The sequence below is a fragment of the Bos javanicus genome, chromosome 3, assembly GCF_032452875.1.
Source record: "Bos javanicus breed banteng chromosome 3, ARS-OSU_banteng_1.0, whole genome shotgun sequence".
Lineage (NCBI taxonomy): Eukaryota > Metazoa > Chordata > Mammalia > Artiodactyla > Bovidae > Bos > Bos javanicus.
Window position 1 is genome coordinate 118,654,721 of NC_083870.1, and position 22,089 is coordinate 118,676,809.

At 59.7% G+C, this 22,089-nt stretch overlaps 1 protein-coding gene and 1 long non-coding RNA gene across 10 annotated transcripts in view; one reads left to right on the forward strand and one right to left on the reverse strand.

Moving 5' to 3' along the window:
* Positions 1 to 22,089, reverse strand: part of HDAC4 (histone deacetylase 4) — a 292,464-nt gene that overhangs the window by 184,739 nt on the left and 85,636 nt on the right. The gene's annotated exons all lie outside the window — the stretch shown is intronic.
* Positions 3,980 to 7,861, forward strand: LOC133244961 (uncharacterized). 2 transcript variants are annotated; one of them, XR_009735568.1, is made up of 3 exons: positions 3,980 to 5,844; positions 6,388 to 6,556; positions 6,720 to 7,861. It is a non-coding gene; the product is annotated as an uncharacterized LOC133244961 (long non-coding RNA). The 2 variants fall into 2 exon arrangements; XR_009735569.1 differs by lacking the exon at positions 3,980 to 5,844 and adding an exon at positions 5,990 to 6,166.

Genomic DNA, 22,089 nt, shown 5'->3' on the forward strand with positions numbered 1-22,089 from the left:
CACGCAGTAAACCCGGGGCTCTGGCTGCTCCTCTGGCCGAGAACATAAACCCTTTCAGTGTTTGTTGTTTGTTCGAGGCGTGACGCCAAGGCTGCCGGAACACCTGGGTGCGGACGGCAGCGGAGGGTAAGCGTGCCAACGACGGGCCAAGGGAGGGGGCGCCAGGCCAAGGCGTTGCTGGAGCAGGCGTCCCGGCCCTGGACACAGCTGCTGGCCGCGGCAGGGCCTGGGAGACACAAGGCACCACCCCCCGACCCCGACATTATTTAAAATGTTTAACTTCAGTTGCAGAAGAAACTGATCTTTAACCTGGACGTTAAAGAGCAAGCTAGTCAAAAAAACATGTGTCACTCTGGACCACCCCGGTTTTCCACTCACTGGTAGCAGTGAGTTGGTGGGGGGGCAGGCAGGGAAAACACAGGTTCCAGTTTTTCTCTCTGTACTTGGAGTAGGAGAAGCTCCCAGGAGCCAGGAGGTGTTTCCGGGCGATGTGGGATGGACGGCCCCCTTGAAACGTCAGCCTGTTAGCACTCAGAGCAGAGCGCATGCAGGACGCCGGGTGGGAAACGAACCTTCCACGTTAGTTACCATCCAAACAACAAACGGGAAGCCCCACAAGATGTACTTTTACCTTTAGAAGTAAAAATAATAACAAGGAGCTGCACACCCCTCCAGAAATGAGGCAGGGCTGCCCACCCGTCAGGCTTCCCAGGAACTGGCCCCAGGTCCCTGCCAGCCGGCCCTGGGGACAGCGTCCCTCTTGCTGCCGCCTCCTGCTCAGTCGCCCCTCGGACTCGTCCTCCTTGAGAGGACCAGGAGCAGGCTGCTCCAACAGCAGGCTGGAGTGGGTCCTTTAAGAAGGACTCTGCTGGGTTCAGATGCCCGACCCGGTCCCCTGGCAGCTTTTCAGGTGAGGGTAAACATCTTGTAAGATCCAGGGTCCCAGAAAACCCTGTCTTAGAAGAGCCGCCCTGCAGTCCAGGCGGATAGGAACCTGCCAGGGGAGCACAGACAGGGCCCCAGACGGCAGGCCTGCAATCCAGGGCTTCCGGGGCCCTCAGACTTGGGGGCCCTGGCACTGCTGAAGCAGTGGACCCCGCCTCTGCACCTATAGGAGCCAGGACCTGAGCATGGCGGAGGCGGGGGACCACGGAGAGGAACAGGGTCCAGACAGGCCCTCGGAAGCCGCCGGGGCCGCCAGGCTGTGCCTGAGGTCCGTGGCGGCCCCCTCCACCAGGGCTCAGGGAGCGCTGGGCATGCCCCCCAGCCCCTGCCCTGCCGCCCAGCACCCCCCGGCACTGAGCCTGTGAGGCTAACAGGTCTACATGGGCAGCACGAGCACCCTGAAGACAGGCACGCCGGCCCCATGCTTCCTCGGACCTCAGCGAGAAAACATCGAACTACACTCACTCGCTAAGCACCTCTGGGGCCTCGGCAGCTAAAGGCAACAGGGTGACATCAAGTCATCCAAGTACTGCAGCGAAAGGGGACACAAGCTTCTAGAAAGCGCTGGGCCGTTCCAGCAGTCACCACGCCACCATCTGCTGCACACGGAGCAGGCCCCTCTCATGAGCAGCGGCCCGTCCATGCACCCATCAGGCCAGATTCTGGGGGTGAGCCATCATTTCTGCGGTGGGGGAACAACGGCAGGAACAGTTGGGCACACGAAGCCCTGTCCCCAGGCCCCCAGAGTCCACGGCGGGCAAGGCTCAGGCCAGGGTGCATGGAGGGACACAGAAGGGCCTGGGGGTGAGGTGGGGGCAGGGGGAGAACCCGCTCCAGCCTTGGCTCCTCTGCGTCTCCCTCATGGTCACCAGGGGTGTCCCTGCTCAGTCCTGGTGACACCGGGCAGTAGGCAGAAGGGGTCTGCTCCTGTTCGCATCCCACAGGTCACCCGCAGACTGCCCATGCCCAGCGGCAGGGGATGTGCCAGGCCAGCTCGGGACGATGCCCGCCAGCACCGCTCTGGAGGCCAGCTATCATGGAGGGTCCCCTGGCCCTGATAAAGGTGATGACGGCAACCGTCCATGTGAGGGGCAAACTAGCAAACCTCACGGTCACCCAGAAGCCGGCCTGCAGAAATACCAGAACAGGGAGGACGCGAGGGAAGGGGCTGCAAAAGGCCATCCCATGTGGTCGCAGCGCTGACCCCCATGATCTGGTGAGGAGGGGACAGGAGGCACCAGCTTTTACACTCTTAAAAATGTCCTGCAATAAACAGTTCCCATCTTTACAATCGAAAAAGGACAAAGCACCCTTGCTTCTTCAAAGGGAATGCTCTCGTCTTAATTATCGTATAATCTCTCACTTCCTCCATGCTTGAACTTCCCTAAAGCTTTCCTGTTTTGTGTCCAGTTGACTGTTCCCGTTGAGCTTCATTTAATTTCTTAAGTAAGATGTCCTCGCCCAAACCACCGACAATTTTCTCCAAGAATAGACCACAGGGGCAGCCACCTGTATTCCAAACCAGGTGGGGAGCGTCTCGGGAACGCAGAGCCCTGTGACCTACATTCTAAGACACTTCCCTGCTTGGTCACACACTCGCGCTTCACTTGCAGTGGCTTCTGACGGGTCCCCGGGTCCAACCCAGCCCTGAAGTCAGGGGCAGGGATTTGGAGCTCCCAAGCGGGGACTCCAATCTTTGAGGACGTGAGCACCCATTCTACAGATGACCCCACTGAGGCCCAGAGGGTCAGTGGAAGGCAAGGACAGCACCCTCGCAGGAGCCTAAGCAGGGGGACCAGCACCACCCCGGGCCCTCCACTGGCATCGACGGAAAGGAAGCACGCGTGCAGCACACACGCCACACACACAGGCACACGTGGCACGCTCAGGCATGGGGGGTCTTCACCCCGAGCCCCGGAGCACGGTGCTGCGCCGAGTCTGCAGCGCCACGGCCCAAGGGTTTCTCCCGGTCCCGCTGGTTGCTGTCTGCATTTTCCACGCAGACGGCCGGCTGAACTGAGCAACGCTCAGCCTCTAAAGGTCACCGTCTTTCCTGGGGCCCCTGCAGGGCTTCCTGCAGTCAGGGCCACAGTGCTGGCTGGCATTTAAGAGAACCTTCACTGCTTTTTTTTTTTTTTTTTTGCACTTAGCATTTATCTGATAATTTCTGACTCTCTTTCTTGAACATCAGTCATTAAATCAGAAACCTAGGCAGGACTCCCTGACCGCCCGGGGATAGTGGACTGGGTGTTGGTCACACACTGGACCCTGCGGACCAGCTCTGTGGGGCTGAGGAGGAGCCCAAGGGTTGGGGCTCTGCACCTGAGCAGAGGGGGCTGGCGGACACGTTTAGAAAACACTGGATTGATGGTGAAACCTGCTCAAAAGGCCTGTATGAATCAGACGGTCTTGGAACTATTTGCTCTAATTTTCCTTGACATTCAATATTTGATTATTCTTGCCAAAGAAATGACACAGTGATCTCGATGGCTTCCAAAAGATGTTCCCTGGGGCTCAGGAAAAAAAAATAACAAAACGTTCATTTCTGTTTATTTTTGTATTTAAAAAAATGAATTAATTTTATGCTACTTAATATAAAGGCTGGGCTGTGCTCTCACCCGGGGGGGAGGCCCCCCCAGGGCAGGAACATCAGACAGCCCTGTGAACCCGGGTCCCCTCCCAGCCTGGACCCCCTCCCAGCCTGGGTCCCCCTCCGGGCCCAGGTCCCCTCCTGGCCTGATCCTCTCCCAGTCTCGGGTCCCCTCCCAGCCTGCTCCCTGACCCAGCGAGGCTCTTAGCTCTGCATGGAGTAAGTGGGGATCAGAATGAGTGGCCAGGCAGCCTCTACACTTCCCATTTCCCACGGGGGTGTGCCCTTTCCCCAATACGGGGACCAGGGGCACCCAGACTCCACGGATGCAGGGTCTGCTCAGAGAACGGGCCTCGCAAGAGGGACCCCCGCCCTCTCAGGGGCTGTGCCTGGCAGCCCTGCCCTTTGGGAAGCCACAAACCAGCCTGCCTGACGCCGTGAGCTCAGCACAGGTGCTCGGGGACCAGGGCTCGGGGTGGGCACCGCATTCTGTGCCCAGGTGCAGCAGGGTCACAGCCTGCAGAGAGGGGAGCACTCGGCCTTTACCTGTGTGTCTGGTGAACTGAGCTCGTGGTTTCAGATATGGAACAGACCAGGGCAGAGACAGAGGCTCCGAGCCGAGGTTCAGACCAGCGGTCAGTCTTTGTGACCACGAGCCTGTGTCCACGGCCCCTCTACCCAGAGGACAGCATGTCCGCAGGAGCCCTCTCCACCGCTCCAGGCTCATGAGCTGATGAAGCTCCGTGGGGAGCAGGCCACGCCAGCATCCCCCAGGCCCGCCCCACAGAAACCTCGCTGCCCGTGGAGATGCCGGCCACTGCGGCTCCAGACCTCCCTGCTGAGGCCCACCGGACTCTCTGACCCACCAGGCTGCCTGACCTCAGACACGGAGAGAGACTTTCCGAAGGCTGTGTTCACCCCCAGAATCCTGGAGCAAACTGAGGCCCAGCGAGTGGCAGCTAATTCCCAACGCAGCTGGGTCGAAGGTCTCCTAACCGCGAGGCGGCTGCCCCCATTACGCCCACTGCCGCTGTGCACGCGTCTGCCCACAGCACCACAGGCACGAGAAGATGCCCAGGAGGGACAGAGGTTGAGGGAAGCACAGGAGAGAGACCCACGTGGCCCGGGCGTGCGAGTCTGCTGAGGCCAGCACAGGTGGACGCACATGCAGCACACCCTCAGGATCAAAAGCAAACGCCAAAGACTAAACCACGAACCAGAAACACCAAACCAAACACTTCTCACCAAACTCCAGGAGGGCAGTGAGCTCGGGGCACCGCAGGGTGAGGGCGGGGCATCCGGAAGCAGCCAGGCCGGGACCGCAGCCAGGCTCTGGGACTGGGTTTGGCTGGCCCCCGGGTGAGCGGCGGCTGGCAGCCCACCCGGGCATCACGAGGGAGTGGGCAGACGCTTCCAGAACCTGACTCACAGTCAGAACCACAAACACCCCAGCCTTCGCCTCTCAGGGGGCACCCTGGGGCTCTTCAGCTCAAGTGTGCACACCCTGAACCCCCCAGGGCTGAGGCCCCTCTGTCACCATCATCACTCGACCGGGCGAGTCCCCCGGTGGGACGCACTGTGCAGGAGAGTCCTCACTTATCTTCACAGCCGTCCTTCTGCTAAAGTCTGCTTTATCTAAATGCCAGCCAGCAGCCTGGGCCTGAGCGACACAGACGGACATCTGATCACGTCCACAAGCCCCGAAACCACAGCCCAGCTCAGGTACCCAGAGCCCGACGATGCACACGTCAACACACTTCACCCGCAGGTGCCGGGACACTCACCGCAGAGGAATACAACTTCAGAACCATTTCCACGTAACTACTGAGATTCTCTCATAGACTTAACCGTGTCATGCAGTGGACGACATTCTTCCCTTACAGACACACGAGTCGGGAAAACCCCCTCCTTTGTCACGTATTTAGAAGTTGGGATTGGCTGGCAGCCTGCCACCAGAGAAGAGCCCCCACAACCTCTTTTTCCTTTAGGAAGGGCGGCCGCGCCGAGCACAGCTGCTTTGGACAGAGGCCTCGCAGGGAGCGCAAAGGGCTGGAAGTGATCTCGGCACCTTAAGGAACTCTGTGCGCGGCCCCGGCGCACGCAGACGCTCAGGCATCAGAAACGAGGGGCGGCGGGCGCGGCTGGGGCCTCCGGCCACACGCGCGCAGCGGAGGGACACCCGCACGCCGGCACCGACGCCTCACAGGCTGGTGGCTGGCGGTCACTTACGGGCCGAGGAACTGCCGACCGTCCGCACAGCCGCAGCAGACGCCTCCCCGCGGGAGAAGGGCCCGGGCGGGGCCCACCAGGTGGGTCTGTCTCCGCTGGCCGTGGCTCCTGCGGGCTCACTGGCTCCGGCCGGAGAAGGCCCATCTGGACGCCGTCTGCCTGCGCGGCCGGCGTCCCGCCCTGCTCCCGCTGTAACCCGAGAGGGCCGCAGCGACGGGCCGGTGACAGGACACAGCTGAGACGGGGCAGAGGGGTGGGGCAGGCGCCGCGGCCCCAGGACTTCTCCCCGGTCCCTCAGCGACCCCCGCTTCCGTCACACCGCTGGGGCCAGATGGCCGCGCCCCAGAACGGGGGCGACCCCCCAGGGGCTCAGGACGTGCCCTGCCCGCCCTCCTAACGGCGGTGAGAAGGAGCTGCCCAGGCGGCCCCTGTCAAGAGTGCCCCACTCCCGGGGCTCCCCTGGCGGTCCAGGGGTTACGACTGAGCACTCCAGTGACGGGCGCGAGTTCAGTTCCCAGTCAGGGATCGGGATCCCGCCTGCCACAGCTAAGACCCAGCGCAGCAGGATCATTTAAAGAGCGTCCCATCCCCACACAAGCCCCCTCCTTTTTTATCCCCATCAGGAAACTCGAAAGGAGTCAGCGGGGTATTTTCCAATAGCTGGAGAAAGCCCTCAGCCTGGAGCCCTGCTCACAGCTGGAGTGTGGGAGCCACGAGCCACCTGTGACAACTAACCCTGAAATCAATTAAAAGAAAAATGAAAACTTGGCTCCTCGGTTGCACCGGCCACACGTAAGTGCTGGACAGCCACACGCGGCAGGTGGTCTCCACTGTGGAGGTGAGACCCCCACCCCCACCTGGACGAGGACGGCCTGGTTCAGAGGTCGGTGGGGGGGGGGGGGAGGGCTCTTCCTCACTAAGCACCACTCTATCAGGGTCTTTCCTCTTCTTCCAGGTGAGCAGGGAAAAAGCCCTCTCAAAGAGTCGACTCTGCTGCACACACGGATTAATCTGACCGAGTTTGCGTGCAGAATGGGCATGAGAACCCCGAAGTGCAACCAGCCCATGGTCGGCACGCGGCCCTCCCCTTCCGCCCCATCCATGGTTGACGCTGGCAGCGGCGGGGGCCGCTGGAGAAATGAGGGAGCCTCACCCCGCCCGTCCGCTCCCAGCTGCTCCAGGACCCGCCTTCCCAGGCGAGGGCTCCTCACCCCCACCCCGCCCCCCAGGGGTCCCCCAACCTGGGAGCACCCTTCCAGGGCCGCCCCGTCCCTTCCCCGCCCCCCACAGGGCCAGACGCCTGCACCTCCGCCGCTGGGTACCAGCACCTCCGCGGTGGTGGTGGGGAGCTATCTCCATCGCCTGTAAACACCAGCCCGAGGCCCCCTGGTGAAAGAAGGCCCCCTCCCCGCGCCTGCATCCTGACAAGTCAGCCTCTGTCCCGGCCACTATCAGGAGCAACTGTGGGCTTCTCACTCCTGCAGGACATCCCTCCTGCCTGTGTGTCCCCCCAGAGGGACTGTCCTCCTCCTGCTCCTCAAGTCCCCACGAGCAGGAGAGGCCACGCTGGGCTCTCCACACCGGCCCACGTGTCTCAGTCCTGCTGGCGCTTCATCCATTTGCTTCTTTACAAAAAAACGCAAGCGGAAGACAGAGCCATTACCAAGGGGCCGCTGCTGGTGAGGCTGCTGAGCAGAGCGTCCGACCAGGGCTCGTTCGTCCTGCAGAGGCCCGCGTGATCACAGCACCCGAGAGACAACACCCACTCTGCCCCAGGGTGGCCTGCCTCGAGTTTAGCACGTGAAGACTGGTGCCCTGGGCAACGGAGCCAGAGAGGCCTGGGAGGGCACCCAGACGCCCGGGCAATGGGGGGGACCCTGCCTAAGTGTGGGGGATGCTGGCCAGGCCTGTCCCCCGCGCTCAGCCCCGGCCTGGGGACTAGAGCAAGGACAGGTGTGCGGTGGTCTAAGGACCGGGCTCAGGAAGCCCTTAGGGCTTGACGATTTGAAGGAGCTCTGTCTTACTCTTTATCTACTCCAGCGTGTTTATTTTTGTCTTTCTGTAGTGCCTGCTTAAAATTCCACTTCCTCTCCTCGAGACCTGTCCTCTGTAAAGGGAAATATTTCCCACTCTTTTGCAATCAACCCCAAAGGTCTCTGGTGTGGCCTGCCCCAGGGTGGAGGCTGGCCGGTACTGAGCACAGAGGACGAGCCTCGGGGGCCAGGTCTGCTTTTCTGTTGATCTTCCAGCTGTTTTGCTTTGTTCTCTTCTTGAAATCACTTGTCATCAGAGAGTTTTCAGCTCTTTTCTTTTTTTAACTCACAGTTGAGAAAACCAACCCATTGAGTTGCTTCCACGATTTGCCCTTCAAGTGAAAGTGTCCTGGTGGACCAGAACACCATCCCCGTCATCGGTAAAAACAGCTCTTCTGTAAACTGCGTCCCGCAGCGACCAGGGGCCTCGTTCCTTATTCCTAACGGATGTTCTGGCCGCCATGTGTCCTGCATGGACGCAGGCCCTGCCCTGGTGTCCACGGCACAGTCCAGCGTCAGGGCCTCACTCCCTTCTCCACTGCGTCCGAGGTCTCCCAGGTCCTCCCTGACCCGTCTCGCCTCACCCCCCGCCTTGCTGAGCACCCATGGAGGGCACAGCCCAGCACTGGGGCTGAACGGCCTGCACCCCAGCCCGGCTGCCCTGCCAGTGACCGCTGACCTCAGCCAGGTCTACCTAAGCGGTCCCCAGGCGTGAACAGGATCGGCGCAGGATGGGGAGCACAGCCCAGGATGGACAGGGAGCACACCACAGGATGGGAGAACAGCACAGGATGGGAGCACAACACAGGACGGGGAGCACGGGACAGGACGGGGAGCACGGGACAGGACGGGGAGCACGGGACAGGATGGGAGCACAGGACGGGGAGGACAGCACAGGACAGGGAGCATGGCACAGGACAGGGAGCACAGTACAGGATGGAGAGCACAGCACAAGATGGAGAGCACAGCACAGGATGGAGCTGGGGAGGCCCTTGCTCCACCCAGCGGGAGCCCACAAGCCCAGCCCCTGGAGCAGGAATCTTCTTACCTCCTATGAGGATCACACGCGCTAAGCTGTGTAAACTGGTCGTGAGCACGAAGTGATACTGGATGGCGGCCTGGTGTCACTTTCATTATTAACAATTTGAAAAAGCAGATTAACGCACCAGGCCCGGCTTAACTCTCTTGGGGCTCCCACAAGGCTCAGGTGGAATAACAGAACACACAGGAGAACATCCTAAACTCTCGGTGTGAATTAACTGCCCAAGTCCTCTAAATGCCCTGCCCCTTCCAGAGGCTGTTTTAAAAGAGGAGCTGACCCAGGAGCGTTTCCCCCTTGCCAGGCTCCTGTGTCGGGGCCCCCGGAGTCAAGAGCCCCAGGGCTGCTCTCCATGTCTGTGGACAGCAGGTAACTGTTTTCTAAACTGTTGAGGATTAGGAAGGACAGTGAGAGCCTCTGCCCTCAGAGGAACAGGATTACACATGGGATCCTCTAAGTTAGCGAAAAACAAACAAACAAACCAAAAAAGCTCTATAAAAATGCAAATGACTTCAAGCCAAAGTCTTCAGGGTAAGCCCCTTCCCTCTAGCCTAGCAAAGGGCATTTGGAGCGGTTGGCTGGGGGCATGTAGAGGGTAGGACCTGGCCTGCAGGCCCCGGTCTTAGCAAGACCTGCCTGCGGGGCAAACACACCCACTGCCTCGAGGGCACATGCTGAAGGCAGTCAGGGTTCCTTCCTTCAAGTGCAGACAACGCACACGTGTATGCTCAGTCACTTCAGTCCTGTCTAACTCTTTGCAACCCCATGGACTGTAACCCACCAGGTTCCTCTGTCCATGGGATTCTCCAGGCAAGAATACTGAAGTGGGTTGCCATGCCCTCCTCCAGGGGATCTTCCTGACCCAGGGATTGAACCCTCGTCTCTTACGTCTCTTGCATTGGCCAGTGGGTTCTTCACCGCTGGCGATAAATCCATCTAAACGGCATAAATGTAGTCATGTTCATCTGACTGCTTCTGCCATGTTCTGTAACTGTAAGGACAACAATCTAGTGGGCAGCGCTCACACCCACTGCAGGGGCTAGGTTTCTCACGGTGAGGGCAGACACATGGGCAGCTGATGCAGGAGGCGGGCTGTCTTTCTCTATAACACTTTCTGTGTGAACTATTTTCAAAACAGTATTCCAAAATGAATTCTAGAAGTTTACAGATTTGTAGGCAGAGTAAATAAAAACTTTGGTTTTCAATAATGTTCAAAGTATTGCACACGTGCAGCTTCGCTTCACTTCCCTAGACCAATGGGGCTCTCGGGACAGTCAAAGCTGGGGTCTTTCCAGTGGTCATGTATGGATGTGGGAGCTAGACCATAAAGAAGGCTGAGCACTGAAGAATTAATGCTTTCAAAGTGTGGTGTTGGAGAGGACTCTTGAGAGTCCTTTGGACTGCAAGAAGATCAAACCAGTCCTTCCTAAAGGAAATCAACTCTGAATGTTCATTGAAGGACTGATACTGAAGCTGAAGCTCCAATAGTTTGGCCACCTGATGCAAAGAGCCGACTCACTGGAAAAGACCCTGATGCTGGGAAAGACTGAAGGCAGGAGGAGAAGGGGGGCGACAGAGGATGAGGTGGTTACATGGCATCACTGACTCAATGGACATGAGTGTGAGCAAGCTCCAGGAGATGGTGATGGACAGGGAGGCCTGGCGTGCTGCAGTCCACGGGGTCACAAGAAGTTGGACATGACTGAGTGACTGAACAATGACAGACCAATGGAACGATCAAGCCTGTATTTCGAGTGTAAATACACATACACACACACACACACTTCTGAGTTTGTACAGGTGAATCTTCGGCAAACACTTTTCCACCTCCCTTTATCTGGAGGCTTTTGGGGACACAGCGGTCACTGCCCTCACAGGCCATGAAGCTGGACAGCAGCAGGCTGAGCCTTCGGGCAGCTGGGACACAGAGCATCCAGATGAATGGACACCTGTGGGTGAACTCACTCGACGGTGATCCCAGAGCGGGGATTATTCCCGGTGCCCTGGGCAGTCTGGCCTAATGTCTAAGTATCGAAACGGTGCTTTGGGGACTCAAGCTCTAAGAATTTGGCAGATCAGTCAGTCTTGCTCCTAGAAACAAGACGAGTGTGGGGTCACAGGCATCCCAGCTCTTCCCCCAGGAAGTCACTTTTCTGAACAAATCCCTGGTCTCCACTTGTTTTGCTCTCGTTTCCCACCGCTTCGTGCACTGTGCTCAGGCTTGGAGTGGCTCCCAGGGTCCACTGGTTGGATGTGAGCTGCCGACCAGGGCCCTGAGGTCAGTGGTGATGACCCAGGAGCTGACTTCCATGATGGGCACCAGGACTTGAGAGGTGACCTGGCCAGGCTGTTCGCTCGCTGAGTGCCAAGGCGCAGCAGCCTCTCTGACCCCTGCTCCAGGCCTGCGGGCTCCTTCCTGAGTGAATACACGTCTGGGCCCCACACTCGGCCTATCAGTGCAGAGGCAGCTCTGAACACACCCCAGCTTCACAGCCTTCACGACTGCACGTGAAGCGCACGTTGGAAAACACACTCTTCACTTCAAACAAGCCACAGGACATCTGCTCGGCGCCAGGGCGGGGCCCCTGCCCCGCGAGCCCCAAGGGCTCGGCTGACAGCAGGACGGCGGGACCGAGGCCACCGGACACAGCAGAGCCGGGCCCCAGCGCCCGTCTGCTTCTGAACGGTGAGCGGGGGTGGGGGGCAATGAAAGCCAAGGCAGGACTCCCCGCACTGGATGACGACTGATGACCCAGCCTTGTGTCCCACCGAGCCCTGTGCTGGGCAGGGGCTGCTCACAGGGAGAAGCTTCTGGAAACGGCTTGAGATGCACCGGATGTTACGAGCCCGGCGTTGAGCGGGCAGCAGCAGGGCTGTGGGGCTGCAGGGCTGGGGGCGGCCCGTCCGTGGCCTCCGGTCCACGCTCCAGGAGCGACAGTGCAGGGCAGCCTCCACGACCAAGCGGTCAGCTGTCCCTTTCCAAGCCAGGCCCCTGCACGCTCTGCTTTCTTCCAGCCTCAGGTGCCCAGCAGGGTCTGGAAACCTGACACCAAGGGGGAGAAGGGCCCTGGGCGCACAGCCCAGGTCCTGGCATGGGCTCCATGCCCGCAGCCAGGCTGCAGCCAAACCCAGGACCCTTAGGGGAGCAGGGCTATTTTTGGGAACGTGAAGAAGGGGTCACATTTAGAAACAAAACACCACCAAGCCTGAGACCTAGACAACAGCGGCCTCCCAGCGCTGTGTAGCGGCCGCTGCTGGGATCCAGGCGAGGGGCCCGCGAGGGCGGAGGGCCACAGAGGGAGACCCCGGGACCTGGGTCAGAAGGACGCGTCCACCTGCCACCTGGCAGCCCCCACCTCATCTACAGAACGCGGGCTCCACAGCACCGTCACCATCTGCAATTCTAAACACGCTTTTCTTCCGTCAAGGGCAACGCCTGCTCAAGAAAATGGCTTCAGATGTTCTCCTTACTCAGAGCATTTCCTAATGACCGCATCTGGCCTACCGAACGCTGCTGGTGGGTTTTTTCGAGCTCTCTTTTAGAATACACAAAATGGAATAAAGATGTCCCAGTGTTTCACATCCTCCTCCCAGGACCTGGATTAAGGAGTCGCTGCACACACAGTTCCACAGCATCCCGCTCCGTCAGCACCAGGACTCCTGACCTCATTTCTGATGTCCACAGGTGGACAGCACACAGGCCCAGCAGCAGATGCCCAGTGAGGCCCCTTGTCCACCTGGATGCAAGTGACCCCACTACCTCCAGGCCCTTCCTGGGCGGGACCCCGCCATGGGACGGCCTGGGCCAGGCGTTCACTGTCCCTGGGCCTCTGTTTCTTCATCTGTGAAATGGAGTCCTAAAAGCACAGATTGCCCTTGACTTACCACGGGGTTACATCCCGTTAAGTTGAGAATATGGTCAGTTAAACACGCACTGAACACCGTGACCTCCTGACCATCACAGCCTAGCCCCCTACCTTAAAGGTGCTCAGAACACTTACGTCAGCCTACAGTCAGGCAAAACCGTCAAACACAAAGCCCACTTCACAGTAAGACGCTGGCTATCTCGTGTGACGTACTGAACACTGAGACTGAAAAACAGAATGGCTGTCAGTGTATCGGTTGCTTTCCCCGGGATCACGGGGCTGACGGGGGGCGCTGCACTGCCCAGCATCACAAGAGGGGGTCGGACCCACCGCTGACCCGGAAAAGAGCAAAAACCATCATTCAAAGTACAGTTTCTGTTGACCTCAAATGACTCTCACACCATCGTCAAGTTGAACCTATGTCGGGGACCACCTGCACCTTTTATAGGAGTGCTCTGAGAACTGTGTAAGAAGCTCTTTAAAACACACTGTAGCCCAGCACCCAGAAAGCACTCCATGCATTGGTGGTCACTTTATATACACGAGACTGAGGACCCCGAGGGGCGTCCATACTCAGGACTAGGAGCCCGCGTCCCTCTGTGGCTCTGCAGGACGGCCCTGGACACAGGAGCACGCTGTGACCTAAGCGGCTCCCGGCCGGGGCTTTCCTACTGGGAAGGCAACACTTCCGCGAGCTTTTCAAGCAGGCTGGGCACGAAGCTCACAGCCAAGAACACAGGCCCATTTCCAGAAGGGTCTCCACAGAGAGTCCGGAACCCGTGGCCCACTGGAGGATCAAGTTCCAGAAAATAACAGTGACGGGCATCTTCTCGTTTGTTAGACGAGGGTGACAAACTACCACCCGTGGCCGCCTGACGTTTCCTGGAGGAGGCTCGACGTGGTGGGCAAGCTGAGTTTGTTTATCACGTTTCACAGAGTCAGGGACCTGCACCCCGGGTGCGGGCCAGGCAGAGGTGCTCAGCGAGGCCTCCGGGCGTCCAGGAGGGGCCTGGCCTGGCGGGAGGCTGCCCTGAGCCGCCCAGAGTGGGCCCCCCCAGTCTTTCCGCCAGCTGCCAGCAGCCCCCACTCGACCCCACCAGGCGCTCTGGCCGCTCCCCAGCCCCAGGCCCACACCCTGCAGTCTCGGCCTAGGCGAGCCCCGGCACACGAGGCCGGCGGGGCAGCAGGGAGCCCGCTCACCCCCCGCTGGCCTCATCATCCAAGAGGGCCCTCGGGAACAAGTCACGGGCCTCCCAGGACCACGAGCCGACACGGCACGGAGGAAGCCCCGCGCAGTTCCCGGTAGAGAGAGGCCTGCGCGTCTGCTCCCTACCTCCCACCAGGCCTCTGTCTCGGGACTGGGCCCTCCGGAGCCGGGCCTCCCAGGGCACAGGGCTGGATCGCAGCAGAAACCCCAGTGGTGCCGCGGCGCTCGCGGGTGAGTGACTCCCGGCTCCGCCCCGACATCTGGTTTCTATTTCATGCCCGTGTTGTCACGTTACATAACGAGCAGATGAGACGCGGGGTCACCCTAGACTCGGGCTCAGGGCTCCTGGAGCTCAGCCGGAGTCCTGTTTACACAGGGCCAGGGCCACCAGACCAGGCTCAGAGCCAAGGCCACACAACCCGCTGACACCCCACACCCGGCTGATCCTGCACAGCCCAGCTGATGCCCCACATCCTGACCGAACCCCACACAGCCCGCTCACACCCCACACCCGGCTGATCCCTGCACAGCCCAGCTGACACCCCATACAACCTGCTGACACGCCCGACACCCTGGCTGACACCACACATCCTGACTAAACCCCACACACTCTGGCTGACACCCCACACCCCGACTGAACCTGTACACCCTGACTGAACCCCACACCCTGACCGAACCCTGTACAGCCTGACTGACATCCCACACCCTGACTGAACCCCACACATGCTGGCTGACACCCCACACCCCAACTGAACCCTGTACACCCTGACTGAACCCCACACAGCCCGCTGACACCCCACACCCCAGCTGATCCCTGCACAGCCCAGCTGATGCCCCACATCCTGACCGAACCCCACACAGCCCGCTGACACCCCACACCTGGCTGATCCTGCACAGCTCAGCTGACACTCCATACAACCTGCTGACACCCCACACCCTGGCTGATCCCTGCACATCCAGGCTGACACCCCACACTGTGATTGAACCCCACACACCCTGGCTAACACCCCACACCCTGACTGAACCCTGTACACCCTGACGGACACCCCACACCTTGGCTGACACCCCACACCCTGACTGAACCCTGCACACCCTGGCTGACACCCCACACCCTGACTGAACCCCACACCCTGACTGAACCCCGCACCCTGACTGAACCCTGTACACCCTGACTGAACCCTGTATATATACCCTGATTGAACCCTGTACACCCAAACTGACACCTCACACCCTGGCTGACACCCCACACCTTGACTGAACCCTACACCCTGACTGACACCCCACACCCTGACTAAACCCTACACCCTGACTGACACCCCACACCCTGACTGAACCCTGTATACCCTGACTGACATCCCATACCCTGACTGAACCCCACATACCCTGGCTGACACCCCACACCCTGGCTGAACACCTCACACCCTGACTGAACCCTGTACACCCTGACTGAACCCCACACCCCAACTGAACCCTGTACACCCTGACACCCCACACCCTGATTGAACCCTGCACACCCTGGCTGACACCCCACACCCTGACTGAACCCTGCACACCCTGGCTGACACCCCACACCCTGACTGAACCCTGCACACCCTGACTGAACCCTGTATATATACCCTGATTGAACCCTGTACACCCTAACTGACACCTCACACCCTGGCTGACACCCCACACCTTGACTGAACCCTACACCCTGACTGACACCCCACACCCTGACTGAACCCTGTATACCCTGACTGACATCCCACACCCTGACTGAACCCCACATACCCTGGCTGACACCCCACACCCTGGCTGAATACTGTACACCCTGACTGAACCCTGTACACCCTGACACCTCAGACCCTGACTGAACCCTGTACACCCTGACTGAACCCCACACCCCAACTGAACCTTGTACACCCTGACACCCCACACCCTGACTGAACCCCGCACACCCTGGCTGACACCCCACACCCTGACTGAATCCTGTATACCTTGACTGACACCCCACACCCTGACTGAACCCTGCACCCTGACTGAACCCCACACACCCTGGCTGACACCCCACACCCCGACTGAATCCTGTATATCCTGACTGACACCCCACACCCTGACTGAACCCTGTACACCCTGATACCTCACACCCTGACTGAACCCTATACACTTTGACCAAACCCCACACCCTGACTGAACCCTGCACTCTGACTGAACCCCACACACCCTGGCTGACACCCCACACCCTGACTGAACCCTGTATACCCTGACTGACACCCCACACCCTGACTGAACCCTGTACACCCTGATACCTCACACCCTGACTGAACCCTGTACACCCTGACTGAACCCCATACCCCAACTGAACCCTGTACACCCTGACACCCCACACCCTGACTGAACCCCGCACACCCTGGCTGACACCCCACACCCTGACTGAACCCCACACCCTGGCTGACACCCCACACCCTGACTGAACCCTGTACACCCTGATACCTCACACCCTGACTGAACGCTATACACCTTGACCGAACCCCACACCCTGACTGAACCCTGCACCCTGACTGAACCCCACACACCCTGGCTGACACCCCACACCCTGACTGAACCCTGTATACCCTGACTGACACCCCACACCCTGACTGAACCCTGTACACCCTGATACCTCACACCCTGACTGAACCCTATACACCTTGACCGAACCCCACACCCTGACTGAACCCTGCACCCTGACTGAACCCCACACACCCTGGCTGACACCCCATACCCTGACTGAATCCTGTACACCCTGATACCTCACATCCTGACTGAACCCCACACCCTGGCTGACACCCCACACCCTGACTGAACCCTGTACATCCTGATACCTCACACCCTGACTGAACCCTATACACCTTGACTGAACCCCACACCCTGACTGAACCCTGCACCCTGACTGAACCCCGCACACCCTGGCTGGCACACCACACATGCAGTAAACACCACGCCGCCTGCTTGCAGCTCTTCACTTCAGCCGAGCTCTGTTCCTAATCCCTCCACCCACGTTCAAACATGAGGGATGGAGGAGCCACCTGAGGCCACACCTGGGACGAGGCCTCAGCCCCGACAACGTGCAGAGGTGAAGCCTGGCCAGAAGGGGTGGTGGCTGGCTCTTGGGGCACGGGGGAGGGTGGAGCCGGGGTCCTGGGGCGTGCACCACCGGGAGGCTGCGGGGCTGGCTAAGAAAGCACACGGACCCACGCCGCAGGAGGTGCACGCTGTGATGCCCGGCGTGGGAGCTCCAGCAGCTGCCTACTCCCAGCCTGGGCGGCCCTCTGCCCCCTTCACCCACCCCCATCAGGCCACGCTGCAAACCCATCCACAGTCATCTCTGCAACAGACCTCAAAGGTGTCCACCTAGTTAAAAAAAAAATCACACAAGGCACGGGATAGACTGACTGGCTCATAATATTTCTACCGGTTCAGGAAAAACACATTCTGTTTTACAAAGAAAAAAACAGAATCTCCCAGAAAGGGTGCCCAGCCCCCCAAGGCGAAAGCTTGATAGTCTCCTTGGGACGTTCTGTGCACCTGGACGCCGGGACACCCAGGCTGGCTCTCAGCAGCCCCCACAGCATGTGAGTAAGGACAACTGCAGCCAACGGCACGCTGGCTCTGCCCTGTGTTGCAACGTCTGGCACGGGCCCACCAGGAGGCACGTGTCACGGGCTGCACAGAGGGCAGGATGAGGCGTCCTCACGGGTGTCAGCTGTCCCTGTCCACAGATACACGGGACATCTGTGTCCTGTCCACTGGCATCCGGGAACATCCGAGAAATGCAAGGCCCAAGTGTTACCGGCAAGTTGAAAATGAGACTCCAGAAATGAATGACGCTTGAGTGCAGAGGGCCGGTGTGATCACTGCTCGAGGAAACGGCAAAGGGCCCGGCGGGAGAGGAGAGCCCAGGCCCTCAAGGGCACACATGAGACTCAAGGTTTTTACAGAACTTCATGCTTCCGTCTTAAACAAACAGTAAAAAGCAGGTGTTAAGCTGCGTTTTCATGTGAGATTCCCCGGCGGAGACTGTAACCGCGCTTGCGCTATAGATGACGAAGCAGCATCTTCTCCCTGGCGTGCTGTGTGGGGGCAGGGGGGAGCTCAGGGCCAGGGCCAGCCTCATCCCAGGGGTGCGCCAGGCTTCCCCGGGGACACGGAGCTCAGAGAGGAGGGGGGATGGCGTGGTTCCTGCAGCGCTGAAGTAACAGACAGAGAAGACTGCTCCACGAACTTCTCAAGGAAAAACCCCAAGTCACGAAGACCACAAGCAGATATCCTCAGCTGACATTTGAGGGAGCTCAGCATTAAGGGCCTTCCCTGGTGGCTCAGATGGCAAAAAATCCGCCTGCAACGCAGGAGACCTGGGTTCAATTCCTGGGTCAGGAAGATCCCCTGGAGGAGGGCCTGGCAACCCACTCCAGTATTCTGGCCTGGAGAATTCCATGGACAGAGAGGATCTGGTGGCTACGGTGCATGGGGTCACAAAGAGGCAGACACGAATGAGCGACGTCCACTTTCACGTGCAGTGTTAAGATAAAACCCTCACCACCAGAGAGGCATCCAGACACCCAGAGTGCCCACTGCCACCCAAGGAGGCCACGCAGGGCGCCACCTGGACAAGGACTGGACACTAGACCCGGCAGGTGAGCCTGCTGCACGGAGGGACCTGGGTCTGGGGGCCACTCCCCTCCTAAGTGACCCCAGGGCCAGGGTCATGACCCGCCCTGCTCTCCAGGCTACGAGGGGGCGACAAGGAAGACGCTGTCACCACAGCTAAGAGACACCTGGTGCCCCACAGACGGCCTGCGGGCCTGTCTTCCCAGACCACGAGTCCTGTGTGGAATGCAGCCCTGAGGGCGGAGCGCAGGCTCCATAGCCTACCCTTTCCTCCTCGGTCCTCTGCCGGCCAGCCGGAGCTAGGTGTGAAGTCCAGAAGTAGAAACATCCCCTGCCGTCCGCAGCAGGGCTGGGCTGCACTGCTACTCACCGCAGCTTTCTTCAGAAGAATGAACCTCTCCAGGGCCACACGGGAGAGCCAAGCCCGCTCTTCCCTTTGTGTATCCAACTAAAGCCCCTCATTCACCTATGACGAGGACAACGGCCCTGAGAAAAAGGACCGCGGCGCTTCGCCGGCTTGGCCCAAGGGTGCACGGCCATGTCTGACCCCCGGGAAGGCCCCCCGCACTCACACGGCAGCAGGCAGCAGGTGTCTCCCGGAACGTGGCCTGGCCTGAGGGCGAGAGGGCGGTGGCGGGCACACCCCCAGTGCCAGGCCCGGGTTGGCTGGAGCACAGGGCTCAGGCCTCCTCTGCAGAGTGCAACTTTCCCGTCCCTCCTAGATGTGAACCCCAAGGAGCGCTGTACTCATGGGCTCTTGGAGGGCCCTCACGTGCTCCCCACCAGCAGGGGTAGGGGGCAAGGAGCCAAGGAGGAGACGAGCCGGGCAGACAGGGCGGGTGCCACGCCAGCACAGGGGAGCCCACAGGCTGAAGACAGAGCTGGTGGTCAGGGGTCCCCTCGCTCAGGCTACACCTCTGTACATGGAGGGTCTTGAGTCTGCCCCCAACCCCGGCCTGGCCCCTCCCTCCGACTGGCAGATGGATGCACTGAGCTCCAGAGTCCAGCTGCTGCCTGAATTTATTTTGTATTTTTAGCTACACTGGCTTCTCCAGTGGCTCAGACGGTAAAGAATCTACCTGCAATGCAGGAGACCTGGATTCAGTCCTTAGGTTGGGAAGATCCCCTGGAAAAGGGAATGGCAACCCACTCCAGTACTCTTGCCTGGAGAATTCCATGGATGGAGGAGCCTGGCCAGCTACAGTCCACAGGGTTGCAAAGAGTCGGACACGACTGAGCGACTAACACACTGAATGCAAAGCAACAAAAGTAGGTGCAAACATTGGATGTCAACATCCCTGCAGCAGCCAGTGACTACCTGCAGCAGTGGAAACATGAGAGGCTTAGAACCCAAAAGGGGATCGCGCCCTGGGGATCTCCTGCTCTCCGGTACGAAAAGGTCAGGACTGAAGCTCGGGGCATGCAGCTCCCCGGGGCCCCTTCTCCACGTGACATTACCCAGCCCTGGGACAGGGCAGCTTGGCCTGGTCATGAGCTACCAGGAGGCCGAGGCAGTGGTCACCGGCGGCTCTCCATGTCTCTCACTGGCACGCCGCACCCCGGATCTTCCGGGCTCTCCACCTGACATCACTTCTTCCCTGGTGGCCTGAGGCTAAAACTGCGCTCCCAGTGCAGGGGGCCCAGGTTTGATGCCTGATCGGGGAGCCAAGATCCTGCATGCCTCAGTGAAGACCCGGTGCAGCCAATAAACAAGCAGAGTAAATAAATAAGCATTTTTTAGACAGCCAGCTTAGAGCACTGGTGACCGAGCCCGACGTGAGAGAAGTCTGTGTCTCGCCAGATGGCCGGTGACTGTCTGAAACCTGCGTCCAGCTGAGTCGGCAGGACAGCAAGGAAGCCACTCCAAGGGCAGAAACTCATGGAGAAGGAACGGCGTGGAGCCTGGGGCCTCTCCTGAGGCTGTCCCAAGGCTGCCCACCTCGGCCACAGCTCACAGGGTCACTGTCACGGTTTAAGGACCCTCGGGGAAGGAGGACAAGTCATGCAAGGGGTCGGGGAAGGAGGACAAGTCATGCAAGGGGCAGAGAGACTGCAGCTCCTCTGGAGGGATGCGTCCACGCCTGTGCCAGATGCTGGCTGGGAGGGGATAGACCAAGAAGGAAGCCCCCATGGGAGTAGGGAGTCACAGATCACCTCACGGGGGCCAGGGGAGACCCGGCGGTCACAGATCGCCTCACGGGGGTTGGGGGGGACAGTCACAGATCGCCTCGTGGGGGCCAGGGGAGACCCAGCGGTCACAGACCACCTCGTGAGGGCCGGGGGAGACCTGGCAGTCAGAGACCGCCTCGCGGGGGCTGGGGGAGGACAGTCACAGACCCCCTCGCAGGGGCCGGGGGAGACCCAATGGTCACAGATAACCTCGCAGGGGCTGGGGGAGGAGAGTCACAGACCGCCTCGTGGGGGTTGGGGGGGACAGTCACAGATCGCCTCGTGGGGGCCGGGGGAGACCCAGCGGTCACAGACCACCTCGTGAGGGCCGGGGGAGACCTGGCAGTCACAGACCACCTCGCGGGGGCTGGGGGAGGACAGTCACAGACCCCCTCGCAGGGGCCGGGGGAGACCCAATGGTCACAGATAACCTCGCGGGGGCCAGGGGAGACCTGGCGGTCAGAGACCACCTTGCGGGGGCCAGCGTGACCCGAACGACACCACGGCATAGCACTGCACCCACAGGGGCTGCTGCTGCGCCTGCGCGAGGCACACGTCCTCCCTGGCTGAGCATGCTGTCAGCCGTACTAGGATGCCCAGGGAACACTGCATGGGCGGAAACTCACAGCTGAAGATCACAGCACAGGGAAAAAAAAAATCCAGGCAGCGGGAGTCAGGCCAGAACAAACTACAATTACAGGAAAATCTAATGTGACCACAAAATCATCTCAACAACAGGTCTGAGGAAACAGGGCCATCGAAGGGTCACGGAGCAGAAAGTGGATGATCCGGGGCCACCACTCAGCAGCTGTCAGCCCCGGGTCCCAGGCCCTGCCTGCGTCTCAGTCTCTCAACAGCCAGAGAGAAACTGTGAGCTGCAGCTGCCCCAAGAAACAGCTGAGGGAGGGGTGAATGAGACCATCAACGTAGGCTCTGCTGATCGCAAACGAGCGCTACTGTTGCAGAAAGCGGCCGGGCACATTTGAAAATGACCTGAACGGAACCGGTAGCGATAAAAACGCTGATGATGAAAGGCCGAAGATGAATGAATGAGCGACATGATCGATTAGACAGAGCTGGAGAGAGGACGGGAGAAGAGGGAACTGGCACTAACGGAGGGCTGGGTGCCCCCAGGAAAAGATAAAACTAGATCCAAACCGAGCACACCCAAGAGCAATCTCCACACGGACACAGGCCCTACAAGCCCAGGATGGAAGAGACGAGCCCAGGAGAGGAGGTGGCCTGGGAACTCAAAAGCCAGATGCAGTTGGAAAAACAGAACTTGGTAAGTCTGAACCACCACGGGGGGAGGCGAGAGAGGCAGTTAAGAGGGCAAAAATATTCTTTATATGGAGAATTCACCATAAAGAATTCACAAAATA